Source organism: Mauremys reevesii, linkage group 14, assembly GCF_016161935.1.
Source record: "Mauremys reevesii isolate NIE-2019 linkage group 14, ASM1616193v1, whole genome shotgun sequence".
Lineage (NCBI taxonomy): Eukaryota > Metazoa > Chordata > Testudines > Geoemydidae > Mauremys > Mauremys reevesii.
This window is the reverse complement of record NC_052636.1, coordinates 22,342,890-22,355,701: the sequence shown is the minus strand read 5'-3', so window position 1 is coordinate 22,355,701 and position 12,812 is coordinate 22,342,890. Positions and strand designations below refer to the sequence as shown.

The 12,812-nt window shown below is 50.7% G+C and overlaps 2 non-coding genes and 1 pseudogene across 2 annotated transcripts; 1 reads left to right on the top strand and 2 right to left on the bottom strand.

Moving 5' to 3' along the window:
* LOC120381687 overlaps window positions 1-11,567 on the bottom strand; it is a 377,258-nt pseudogene extending 365,691 nt beyond the window's left edge.
* TRNAF-GAA lies at window positions 1,622-1,694 on the bottom strand. Its single transcript has one exon. It is a non-coding gene; the product is annotated as a tRNA-Phe (tRNA).
* Window positions 4,495-4,575, top strand: TRNAN-GUU. The gene has a single exon. It is a non-coding gene; the product is annotated as a tRNA-Asn (tRNA).
* Window positions 11,568-12,812: the final 1,245 nt, after the last annotated feature.

The window sequence follows — 12,812 nt, the reverse complement described above, 5'->3', positions numbered from 1 at the left end:
GAATACTCTCTCAGTCCTCAGAGAGAGACCTGGAGAAGGAGACTTGCTGGAGCAAAGCCACAGGGGTCTCTGAGGTTCCCTGGCCCCTCGCCCCTGTCCTGCCTGGCTGATGTCAGCATCTCTCTGTGAGGTCACCACCTCCCCACCACCTTGGACCAATAGGCTGAGGTCCTGCAAAAGGCCTTTGTGATGTCACTGCCACACCCCTCCCTTGCTGGGCTAATGTCCTGCCCCTGGCCAGGCACTTTGGAGGTTTGAGCTACTCCCTGGGGATCACCCCACTCAAGGAGCGTTCGTTCTAGGCAGCAAGCCGGCTAGACAGGAAAACATCAGATGCTGGTCCCAATGCTACACTCGGTTTTTCATAAATTAGTCAACTTTACGGCCAGAAGAAACCATTAGACCATCTAATCTGACCCCCTGCATATCACAGGCCTCCTGTAGGACACAAGAGCTACTTTTGGGGCAAACACATTGCAGAAAGGCATCTAGTCCTCATGAAATGACATCAAGAGATGGAGAATCCACCACTTCCCTTGGTAGCTTGTTCCTGTGGTGAATCATCCTCGCTGTTGACTATTTGTGCCTTAGTTGTAATATGAATTTGTATCTTTTCACCTTCCAGCCACTGGGTCTTGTTATGCCTTTCTCTGCTCGATTCAAGAGCCCTTTAATACCCAGTCTTTTCTCTCCATTAAGGCACTTCAACACTTCAATGAAGTCACCTTTCAATCTTCTTTTGAGAAGCTAAACAGGTTGAGCTCTTTCAATAGCTCCCTAGAAGGCATTTTTCTCCAGCCCTCAGAACATTTGGTGGATCTTTGCTGTCCCAAACTCTAATTTCACAACATCTTTTGCAAACGAGGACACCAAAACTGGAGGCAGTATTCCAGTATCAGTCTCACTGATGCCGTGTCACCTCCTGTGACGTTATTGACATAAACTGTAACTGTATAGATCACCATTGCAACCACTGGTCTATATTTGCAGCCAATATTGTAGAAAGGTGTCGTGTAAGGGGTCTATGGAGAGGTTCTGATTGGCTGATAATGATGCCATCTCTAGATGTGTATCATTTTTGTAGTTGACGTTATGAATATTGGTTCTATGCTGCCTGTATTTCAAACTTGTGCTCTGCTTCTGGGAAACACCCCAGACAAGTTGGTGTCAGTTCTGCCTAGCTGGCTCGATGCAGGTTAGGCAAATGTGATAACCACTACACTACAGAAACTCCATTACAGTGCACTGCCCTGCCCTGCCCTGCCCTCAAATTCCCTGCACTTTGGTGGTGCTCACCCTGGCACACACTGATGGGCGAACCTGGAGAAACTGGCAGCAGCTCTCTGATGGGTCAGCTGGAAGACCAGAGGACTGGAGCCAGGGATCAGGAAGTCGTCCTTACATCACCCTTGTGACTCTAGCTTGAAGGGGAGCTTCTTTTTCTTCCCCTTGCTGAGAAGCAGCAAGAGAAGAAAGAAAGGTTCAGTGGGCCAACTGAGTGCAAAAGCCAATGCTGCCTTTTCCTGCAGTGAAGCCCAAAATAAGGGACTTGTATTGAGTAAAGGCAGTGCTGTGCTTCCAGGAAAGAGCCCACTGCTGCAGGAAGAGGGATGAAACAGCCTGCTGAAGCCTGGGATTGAACCAGAGACCTTTAGATCTTCAGTCTAATGCTCTCCCAACTGAGCTACTTCAGCACCTGCAGGGGCCTTTTGGGGCTACTGCTTCTCACCTTGAAGTTTATTCTCCATAAACCATTGCTCCAGTCAATAATGGCCAATGCAAGACGGACATCGCTTGCTATTTTAGCACTTGGAAACGTCATCAACTAGTCTCTGGATCTCTTGAATGCTGCACTTCAGTTCATGGAGGAAAGGTGAGAGAAGCGACCTTTGAACAAAGGGCCTGGGGTTAACATCCTAACGCTGTCTGTCTCCGACTGTAACACTATTTAATACCGGCCCACCCTGTGCTGGTGAGTGCTCCATTGCTAGATGTTAGTACATTTCAGTTACTGTCAAAATTAAAAGTTTCTATATGCTTAAAAGAAATGATTTTTTTAATTTGCTTATATATGGCATGAATAAATACAGATTTACACATCCTAGCATGAACATTTATTGTCTTATATGATAGAGAAAATCCTGCATCCAAACTGTGCATCAAAATCATGAAATGAGCTACAAATGCGATAAAAATAAGGTATTCAATGGTTTAACATATGGAGCGGGGCTGGGAGGTTCCGAAGACACGTCTTGCCTGGGATGCCACTTGGTCTAGGGGAGGCCCTGTCAGGGAAAGCAGGAGCTAGTCTCACACCCCTATTTCCAGGCTGTAATCTGTGGGCGCCCTGCTATGGGGGAGGGATCGTGGCAGCCCAGACTCAGGGCTGGAACAGGCCCCGGATTGAGGGGGTGGCTGCAGGGTTTGCAGCGCTCTGATGTCTCAGACAATGTGTCTTTCCCAAAGCCTCAGATCTGCGTCCCCAGAAGGCTCCTGCGCTGCCTCCGCTCCTTTCATAGTCTATAGCAAGGAGCAGCAGCAAGGGTCAGGGATGAGCCATAGGCACTAGGTGGGGGGCAGAGGCTTCAGGAGTAAACCCAGCCCCCAGAGCAGAGGGGGATAGGAGGCTTTTTCTCTCTCCTTAGCCACGGGCTATAGCTCCAAGAGCTCTGTGAAATGCCTCCCGCCCACAGCCTGGGGAAGGGGAAGGAGTCCCAGGTTCTAGCTCAGGGGAATGGAGTAACATTCAGGGGGATGCAACTGGGCCCGGGCCAGCCCCCATAGGGGTGGGGAGGAGGAACCACCAAGCTCCACTCTTGGCTCCAGCCCCAGCTCTGGCCCCTGCCTCAGTCCCCTTATCCCTGTCTGTGTCCCTTCCCCCTTAGCTGCGGCCCCACTCCCAGCCACGACTCGGGGGGAGCATGGACAGGGGTGGGGGGCATGACCCTGAAGTGTTTTGGGACCACGGATCTCGGTGGTGGGACAAGGGGGTTAAATCTTGGCAGAGACCCCCAAAGGGCAGGTGTGGCTGCTGTCGAGCTGCCTGGGCCCAGACAATGGCCACAAATTCTGTCTCCTAGCAACCGATGGCCGGGGCGCACCTGCTGCAAGAGGCCAGCTGGCCGGGAGGAGTCGGAGAACAAAGAACGAGCTGGAGGCCAGGTGAGCAGGTTGCCAGGGAAACAGGACAGAGGACAGACGAGGGGCAAAGGGCCTGGCTGAGTCGGGCTGTTGTGAGCAAGGAGTCTGCTGGGTTGGGACTCGAGGGGAGAGCCCAGGCTCTGAGTTCGGGGTCTCCCCAAGATGGACGTTGCTGAATCTTCCTGCTTCCTGTGCGAACACAGAACTTTCCCAGGCTGGATCCCAGACCCCTAACGAACCTTCTGTTGTACAGCGCTGGCGGAGAGTCACTGGCGACTGTGGAAGTTGGGGGTGCAGGACTCCCCTTCAGGGGGGTGAGGCTTTCCCAGGTGTCCGATTCAGGTGGACTCACTGCAGGAAGCTCCTGGTGTGGAACAGGGGGGCTGAAAGGTCCAAGGTCAGTCCCAGGAGGGGCTGAAGCCAAGGAGGCTTCCCCCAGTGAGGGCGTCCCCTGGGGGTGTCACACTGAGGAGGCTCCTGCCTGGGTTTGACTCCGAGCTGTTCCAGAGCACGGAGCCTGTGTGCCCGTCACAGCCCCCCAGCATGTGACCTACAGGCTCCACTCTGGCAAAGCTCCCTGTCCCTAGGCTTTAGCATCACTAGCCCCTGCTTAGTGACTAGGGGTCAGTTTAGGGCAGCGGACCCCAAAATGTGGGGCGTGACTCCTAGGGGGACACAGAGGAAGATTGATGGGGGCACCTCAGGGCCTGAGCCAGCCCCCATGGAGGGCAGGGAGGGAGCAACACTCAGCGCCACTCTGTCCCAGCTCTTCCCCAATCCCACCCTCAGCCTGGGCCCCTGGCTCCCAGCCCGGCCTCGACCCCCTTACCCCTGTCCGCACCCCCCTCCCCAGCAAGCACCGGCCCCACTCCCAGCCCCGGTTCTCGACCGCGGCTTCCGAGGGGCCACAGCCATGGGTACGAGGGCGCAGTGTGAAATGTTTGGGGCCCACTGGGTTAGGGTGACGTCCTCAATCACTTCTCTGCAGTCCAATGAAAGCGATTCCTCCCCCACCCACCCCTCCGTCAGGACGGCCTAGGTACGTTCTGCTGCCCTTCACTCGTACAGGAAGGAGAATAACATTTCATTGCACTCAATGCTAAAGTGATTTGCAACCCACCACCATCCCAAACTGGTCATTTTGGGGAAGCGGCCCCATCATGCTGCATAGCTAGGCAGAGCAGGGGTGTCTGTGCAAACACGGCCTGTTCCTGAAGTCTTCCCCCAGCTCCTCACTAGATGTGAGGGGGGAGCTCATTCAGCCCCTGCTTACGCTTAGTATTTAAAAACTCCTTAGTGGCCCTCTCTCTGCCGGCCTTAGATTTCTCCTCCTGTCCACTTCTTGATAGCTCAGATGAGGTGGCCGAGTGGTTAAGGTGATGGACTGTTAATCCATTGTGCTCTGCACGCAGGGTTCAAATCCCATCCTCAGCGGCTGCATTTAGTCTTCACCCTCCTTTATAGACAACCATCTCCCCCCTTTGGTACAATGACAGATCAAACAATGTTGCTTCTTGCAAACAAAAACCTTCTCAGGATCTCTCCCCCCCCCTTTGCTTCAAATAAAATGTCTAAATACCAGATTTCTAAAACAATTCTCTAGTCCTGCATTTCTTAGTTTTTATCTCAAAAGGGAACAGCCTCATAATCTCCCCCAAACACCCTGGGACCTCCCCAAATAATTAAACTACCCCCAACCTGAGCAAGGCCACAACAGTGAACCAGAGCTAGTGCCTAGGCCAAGCTGTTCTGAAGGAGACAACTCAACCATTTTCTCTCTGCTTCCCTTGGCAAAGTCTGACTGAGAAAACAGAATTCCCCAAACTGAAAATTTTCTGCTGAAAAACCACTACTAGTCTGTTTGGGGACTTTGGTTTGAATGTACTATTATTATTCTCTTCTGATTTCTGAATCAGTTTTGTCATCCAGGTGTGTTTCCAGCTGTTGAGTTGTGGGGGAGAGAGGCCAACTGATAATGTCTCTACCCCCCCTTTCATAGTTTCTTCCAACTGGCTAGGAAGTACCTTTGCTAGGATGTGAGCAAGCAGTGTCCATTGTCGCTGTGCTATCTCGGAGACGTCTGCATTGTACATGGTTCCTGGGATAGTCCTTGGCAGTGTGGATCCCAGCAGCGGTCTGGCTCCTCCCTTGTCACACCTGAAAGGCTGGTGGGGGGCATTTCCCAACCTCATCTCAGTAACACACACAGAACAAAACTTCCCAGCCAATGCTACACACACAATCCAACACAATATTAATGTTCAACAGACCAAGACTTTTGAAATGACACCTGACCAGGCAGACTTTGTACAAACCGTATCATCATTATATGAGAGTGGTGAATATGGGGCTTCCAGGGTGCTGCTTTGAGTACAGTGTGCCACCCATTGGCTGACATTGCAATGGAGACGTACCCTTAGAGTCCATCTCTCCTGGGATAAAGATGGCAGCATGGCTGGCCTGGACCATCTGACCTCATGAAGCTAAAGCTGAGAGGCTAAAAACTGTGGTGCAGATATTTGTGTTCACACTGAAGCCTGGGTTCAGAAACCTTCACCCCTCGTGGGGTCTCAGAGGGTGGGCTCAAGCCCATCTGTCTGCACTGTAATTTTATAGTCTTGCAGCCCAAGCCCCATAACCCTGAGTCAGCTGACCCGGGCTTTGCGACAGGTGCCCTGGGTGTGTTAATCGCAGTGCAGACATAACATTAGGCTACGTCTCCAGTGCAATGAAACACCCATGACTGGCCCGTGTCACGTTAATCAGGGTCATGCGGCTTGGGCTGTAAAGTTGCAGTGTCCGTGTCTCGGCTCAGGCTCAGTCCCCTGCTCCAGGAGCCCAGAAGGTTGGGAGGGGGTTTAGCAAGTGGAAATGGTAAAACCGCAGGGGAGTATTACCCTGGACTCATGGCATTTCTCCATCGGTCTGTCTGCTCTGGGGCAGGGACAATGACACGTCCTGCTGCATTCGTCATTTCAAAGAGCGGTTTAGGATTTTCATTCTCAGACACGGTGCACAAAATAGGACTCAACCCTTGGCATAAACTAAACGAGCTGCCCACAGATTCTGGCAGCCACCATGAGCATTTGGTGTGAGAGCTCAGACCTGCCCCTGTCCCAGAGGGAGGAGGTTGTCTGAGAGGGGACTGGACCACTGACCTATCAGCTCCTAACTCCCAAACTTTCAGTAACTCTATCCTCAGTGCCTGTGAGTGTAATTTAAACCATAAGAAAAACCACACTAGGCTAGACCGAAGGTCCATCTAGCTCTGAATCTTGTCTTCTGACAGTAGCCAATACCAGGTGCCCCAAAAGCAACTCAGTAAGGTACCACTGGAACTTGAACCCAGGATCTCCTGTATACAAAACAGTGGTTTTAGCCAGCTAAGCCATGGTGCCTAGAGTTGCTGAAGGGATCATGTCTGCACACACCTGACTCTCTGCCAACCTCCATCTGGGCCTGACAAGCTTTGCTGGTGTTTGGATTCAGTAAAGCAGAGGAGCAGGTGAAGTTTTACTCCCAAGGTTCTTTGGACAGGTCTACACTACAAAATTAGATCGGTGTAACTACATTACTCAGGGTGTAAAAAATTTACCTCCCTAAGCAATGCAGTTATATCAGCCTAACCCCGGTGCAGATAGCACTGTGCCAACAGGAGGGCTTCTTCCATCAACATAGCTTGGGGAGGGGCTTGGTTAGTGAAGATGAAGAGAATAGGTGGCTCATGGCTCTTGCATTTGGGGAGGCTGGGTGTGAGCGCTGGAAGCTCCCTAGAAGTGGGGGGCCCATTGGTGCCCAGACCATGGCACTGCCCCCCCACCCTTCTCTCTCTGAGGCCGCACCTGTGCTCCCCCCTTGCTCCTGTTTGGCCACTTCCCACCCACCTCTCTTCCTCTTTGGCTGAGGACTGCTGATCCACCTTTCTCTCGCTCCCCTCCTCCCCCAAGGCCTTCCTACCTGCTGCTCGTGCCTCTCCACCCCCTACCACACGGTCTGCCCACCAGCCGCCACCACCACCTCTCTGACCCGTCACTGCAACCAACCCTGCCCACCACCCACACCTCTCTGCCTCTCCCTTGAGACCTGCCCTGCACCACTTGCACCTCTGTGCCCCTCCCCTGAAACCTCCCTGCCCACTGCCCCCACCTCCAAGACCTGCCCCACCCCTGACACCCACCCTGTCCACGTCTTTCTTCGGTCGTCTGTTGTTATTCCATGAAACATCAAGAATGGAATAAAAAGCTGAGTTTACTCCAGGGTGAGGAAAGAAAGGAGCCACCAAGCCCCTGGCATTGCTGCTTTAAAGTGTTTTAATTAAACCGCAGTTGCATGTCCACAATATGCCCCTTGTGTCACCAGAGCACATCCACGCTAGCATCTCTTGGATCGCCAGACAGCAGTGCACTGTGGGTAGCTATCCCACTGTGCAACAGGTGCAGGGTGATTTGAGAAGGGTTTGCGATGTCTCAGAGGATGGCACAGCATCACACGATACAGGTTTCTCCATCCCATTGTTCCATGGGCATCCTACTGGATTGCGAGCTGCTTTTCAACTGCAGTGTGGAGACTGTTTGTGTGTGGGGAGAGACAGTGTGTGTATTGGGGAAGAGTGAGTGTGTTGAGATAGGTAGGAGCGGATCATTATTATCCCTACTTGAAAGAGAGAGAAGCTAAGGCTGAGAAAGGAGAATTGACTTGTCTTAGGTCACACGCCCAGGCAGGGGCAGAGTTGGGAATAGGACCCAAGAGCCCTGATTTTCAAACTAACCCTCGGATCTTGAATTTCAGACATTGAATGACCTGAGTAAAGTGCTCTCAGATGAGCTCCAGACCAACAACAGTGCACAGTAATTATTCAGCAAGTATTTGAGGAGAACTGCAATGTTAGAGAGAATCATGAACTGCTCAGAGACCATTAATGCAGAGAAGCAGTAAAATTTGTCAAACACAGAACTGGTTCTGACTTATTTCCTTGGTCTTAAAAGAGAACATAAAGGACCTGAGTCTCCTCCCTGTCAATAACCCCCTGCTCAGCCAATCAGGGTAGAGACTGAGGACAGGAGGCTGAGGGTTCTCACCAGAGAGCCCAAAGGATGGCCCAGGTCACCGGTGGGGATCACTGCCCGAGCACTATTTCAGCCCCACATTTTTGGATGGACCTCCCACAGTGAGAGCTGCAGAGCACTCCCCCGCAATACACACACACACACCTCTCCTAATGTTGGGAGGAACAGGAGAAAGGACAAAAGAAGCAAGAGACGAAGAGAAAGGAGGGAGGGAGGAGGAGGAAAAGGTGAAACAAAAACAACAAATCCTAATGTCCCCGGTGATTATAAGGGACAAAATCCCAGGTGCGCCATAAACTTCTGCCTGCTTAAGCTCGTATTTTCCATGCCTAGAATTCAACTGTCACCAGCTGGATCAGACTGAACAGGTTTCAAACCTCCAGGAGGCTCTTACCTTCTAAACAGGGATGGCTGTTTTCTAGTAAAATCACTAAAAGGGAAGGAGAAAACTCAAAAGAGGTTCCTCCTGGCGCTCACGTCTGTGAACCCGAATACTCTCTCAGTCCTCAGAGAGAGGCCTGGAGAAGGAGACTTGCTGGAGCAAAGCCACAGGGGTCTCTGAGGTTTCCCTGGCCCCTCGCCCCTGTCCTGCCTGGCTGATGTCAGCATCTCTCTGTGAGGTCACCACCTCCCCACCACCTCGGACCAACAGTCTGAGGTCCTGCAAAAGGCCTTTGTGATGTCACTGCCACACCCCTCCCTTGCTGGGCTAATGTCCTGCCCCTGGCCAGGCACTGTGGAGGTTTGAGCTACTCCCTGTGGATCACCCCACTCAAGGAGCGTTCGTTCTAGGCAGCAAGCTGGCTAGACAGGAAATGTCAGACGCTGCTCCCAATGCTACACTCAGTTTTTCAGAAATTAGTCGACTTTACGGCCAGAAGAGACCATTAGAGCATCTAATCTGACCCCCAGTGTATCACAGGCCTCCTGTAGGACACAATAGCAGGTGAGGGTGGGGGGCTGAGGAGGCGAGTGGGCAGGCAGTGGCAAAGGGGTGGCTGAGCTGACAGCATGGAAGGGGGGGGCTGAGGAGGCGAGTGGGAGGGGCTGGTGAGCCAGCAGCAGGGGACTGAGGAGACGAGCTATGAGTCAGTGGCTGACCTGTTCTGCTGATCTGGTCGGGCTCCCAGCCCCTCTCCAAGGGTTGCAGCTGTCTGGAGGTGCTGCCTTCCTCAGTCCCACCTCATTCACTCCACAGGCAACTGATTACCAAGTGGGGGGAAGATCTTATTCTACTTCTAGCAAAAAGACAGTTTTCTTTTACCTTAATTATACTATCTTAGGGGCCCGCTATAACTTATTAACAAGGTTCAATACCACCGTTTTGGCAGGACGGTGCTAGGGAAGGAGGGTTTGTTTCCACGGGGCGGGTGGCGCTTGGGGGGGATTGTTTCGGGGAGGGGCTCCACAGCGCTGGGGGGTGGTGTTCAGTGAGGCCGGGGGGGTTTCATCCCTCAGCTGTTTTCTTTGGAGTAATATTGCCCTCGCTGCTTTACGAGTTGTGCAGGCCTAGACTACTCCACAGACTCTGGACTCAGCATTCAAGTATCCTGCAGTCTGAACTTCGCATCTGATACATTCCCTCATTGGCTACCATTGTTTGCCCAGCATGGAAGTGCTTCTTGTCCAACAAGGCAGCCAGATTGAGACCCAGAGGCATGGAATGGCTCTGAAGGAATCAGCTGTTTCTCTCTGTGCTTCATCTAACTTTGGATTCAAATGGTAAAAGACAGTTGTGCCCAATTTAATCATGGCATCCTTCAGGAGTGTGACCAATGCCACTTAACTAGGGAGCAGGTTCTAAAAATAGTTTACCTGGGCCACAGGTCACCGTAGCTTCCATCTCGGGGGTGAAAATCAACCACTAGTACCTGCAATTTTTGCCTGAGTTCTTGTCAAATCTTTGACCTTACTTGGAGTAATTTGACACTTCTCTGGCGTAGAATTCTTCACCAACCGCACAACAGATCAGTAGCGACAGTGAGGTACAACTCCCCCAACTATGCCTTTTTATTTCTTTAATCTGGTGGCACAGATTTAAATTAGGGACTAAATTCAGGTGCGACTTAGAATCCCTGTAAGACAACAAATGTCAGGTCTCTATTAAAAACAGGTATCTTTCTGCAGCTATATCACATTCAACAAGGATTTCATTTTCTACACATTTGCAGCATCTCCCAGGGGTGAGCTGATGAGAAAAGTCACTTCTATATTTCCCATCTCTACCTAGATAGGGATTGTATTTCCCAAATAATAGGCAACATGCAGCTAATGAGGAAGGAGATCTCTTCAGGAGCGACCTGCAGGGCCTAGCCCACAACTGCTTTGGGAGCCCAGTGCATGGGCACTTTGTTTAGTTACAAGTTATTTACGAGGGAATCCTCTTCCCAGCCCTTTAGAAAAAATACTGACCTAACCAACTGCACAACAGGGGGATTGGGATGGTGATGGGGAATAGGGGAATCCCTCTGATTTACCCCATCTTCTTCTGTTGTTCCAGAGGGTGAAATGACATTTTCCCCTATCCCTGCCCTGTTCCTGCTCTTTGTTATAGTTCAATATATTTTAAGTGAGAAAAATGGTAGTAAAAATATCTGCTCTCCAGCACAACCTGAACCAACATCAGAGCAACTGGGAGTGAAACAACTTCTTCCCCAAGAGTGAACTCGATGACTAACAATGGCTTTGAAATGGGGGAACAGTATAACCGGGATGCTCAGGGTTTGTTTAGACTAGGAAAGTGATGGAGTTTAGGTCAGGTCAAGGGGGAAGCTAATGCCAACCACTGCACCTGGGCTGCATCTGCACAACAACTATAATTGTCTTTTTACACCAAGATCACTAACTTGAGCAGCCAACGCCATGTACAGCCCTAGTGGATGTCAGGCACAGGTAGTTTTAGCCTCAGTGTAGCTTGTTGGAATCAAACCTCTCCCCCATCAGGAGCTGACGAACATTCCTGGCTGGAGGGACACACACTCCTTCGACTCAAAGGAAAGGAGTTGATAGAAAAGATCACAGGACTGACCCCAAAGAAGGGAATTAGCAAATGTGATTAAAAAAAAAAATCGTTCTCCAGCCCTAGTCAAGGGATTTATAACAGTTCTCTCTTATGTGGATTTTCTGATGTATAATAAGGTTTGAGCTATGATGGAAGCTTTTCCCACACTCAGGGCATGTGTAGGGCCTTTCCCCTGTGTGGATTCTCCAATGTATGATAAGGTTTGAGCGCCGCCCGAAGCTTTTCCCGCACTCGGTGCACGTGTAGGGCGTCTCCCCTGTGTGGATTCTCTCATGTCTGATAAGGTGAGAGCGCTGCCCGAAGCTTTTCCCACACTCAGAGCACGTGTAGGGCTTCTCCCCTGTGTGGATTCTCTGATGTCTGATAAGGTGAGAATTCTGATTGAAGCTTTTCCCGCACTCAGGGCACATGTAGTGTGTCTCTTCCAAGTTGATTCTGTTGCGTGGAATAAGGTCTGAGTGGCTACTGTAGTTTTCCTCTGGCCTCTGCTGAGTCTCACAGGCTTTTGTGTTTTCTGGGAGTGCACAACTCCTGGAAACATTCCCTTTGGATCTTCCTGATAACAGCCAATGTGGATCTACTTGCACAGTGTCTTCCTGCTGGGGTTTCTCCTCCTCGTTCTCACTCGCCAGGCCATCGCCGGATGGGAGACAGAGAGAATCCAGACATAGGTCACTCCCTGTGCCTGAGAAAAAGGAAATGTCAGAGAGAGGAATGGAAAAAGGGATGAACAAACCAAAATATATGTGGGAGAGATCAAACATATCAGGTACTGATTTTCCCCAAACCCTTCCACAGAGAAGAGAGGAAGGGATCAGTTCTGGGTCCTCATTGCACCATAACTCTCAGGGGAAAGTGAGATCAGGGAGGGACCTGCTGCCAGTTGTCAGTCAGAATAGGAGGGAAGCCATGAGTGACATCTGCCATAATGATTCCACATCTGCAGGGAACAATCCTGAACTTGAAGAGCTCACAGGGTCTTTGTAGGGCATCCCAAATGTTTCCTGCATTCCTAAGCAGTTGCTGAACCAATTCCTCACCTGCAAAGGCAGCTCTTGGGACCACTTCTTTCTCAGAGCCCTGGAGGTCCGGGACCCATGGCTCTTCCCCTTGTTCCAGCTGCGAGAGCACATCAGGTTTGGAAACTGGAAACCCTACTGCAGGCAAAGAAAACACGGGAGGTCAGTGGAATTTGTGGGATACTTGTCACAAAGAATATTCCATAGTTTTAACCCCATCTCATTTTTAGACAGTAACATCTGTAGCTCTCAGGATTCATCTGCTTGCCTGCATAAATCTCTCTTTTCTTATAAGTACGGTATTGTGATAGGTTTATTAATTCATATTAAAAATACATTTGGCTGTAATGCAAGAAACCTACAGGCCAAAAACCTGCATTTTAAGCTAAAGCAAAGTTAGCATAGCTACATCCTGTGCCCTTTTACCCAGAAAAGGAACTGTTTTTCCTATACCCAAATAAAGTGTCTATGCTTAGGTCTAAGACCCTTTACCTAGACCAACAGACAATGAAGAATAGCAAAGGGGATTTTTCAAAGTTGTACTCACAGACTTAACAAGTACCC